Source organism: Mandrillus leucophaeus, unplaced genomic scaffold (genome assembly GCF_000951045.1).
Source record: "Mandrillus leucophaeus isolate KB7577 unplaced genomic scaffold, Mleu.le_1.0 Scaffold156, whole genome shotgun sequence".
Lineage (NCBI taxonomy): Eukaryota > Metazoa > Chordata > Mammalia > Primates > Cercopithecidae > Mandrillus > Mandrillus leucophaeus.
Window position 1 is genome coordinate 3,160,574 of NW_012101543.1, and position 573 is coordinate 3,161,146.

At 32.5% G+C, this 573-nt stretch overlaps 1 protein-coding gene across 1 annotated transcript in view; it reads left to right on the forward strand.

The window, feature by feature from the left end:
- PLEKHA5 (pleckstrin homology domain containing, family A member 5) overlaps nt 1-573 on the forward strand; it is a 147,930-nt gene extending 147,357 nt beyond the window's left edge. Inside the window, exon 24 of the mRNA XM_011975468.1 lies at nt 215-573. The gene's annotated coding sequence lies outside the window, so the exon portion shown is untranslated. The remainder of the gene's footprint in view (nt 1-214) is intronic.

Consider the following 573-nt stretch of genomic DNA (forward strand, 5'->3'; position numbering starts at 1 on the left):
AAAAAAAAAAAAAAAATTGTATTATGTTTCTTTGCTTTGTGAATTAAGCTATGGAAATTAAGAAAAATATCCTTTGGTTGCATTGTGTTTTAGGATTTTCATGGCAATGCTTGTCAGTTCTGTTGTTATAGAATGTCACCCTTAGTTACTTTGGGAAATGGTAATTGATTAACGTTGCAGGTGTCAAAGTAATTTCCTCTTTCTTATTTTTCAGCTATACTGACTTCTGTTGAAACCATTCAAAGCTAAAGACATGGACCTTCAGCAGTGTAAGAAGATATTGTACAGTATATTTTAAATCTATGAAATTCATAGTTCTGATGCTTTTGGTCACAGAGCATCATTTTATCACTTCTGGAAAATGTTTATTCCAAAACAGCTTTAATGGCCCATATGTACACTCCGTAATCTCAAGGTTATTATTCTGACACCAGCTTGCTGCTATGATTTCAGAGCACACAAGTAAAGGTGCTTTTTAATGTGCAGTCTATTGCCAGAGCTTACTTAGTTGCTGATTTCCAGATTTCGATGTTTCTGAAGTCTAGGTGAATTTACATTTTTTTTTTTTTTTTT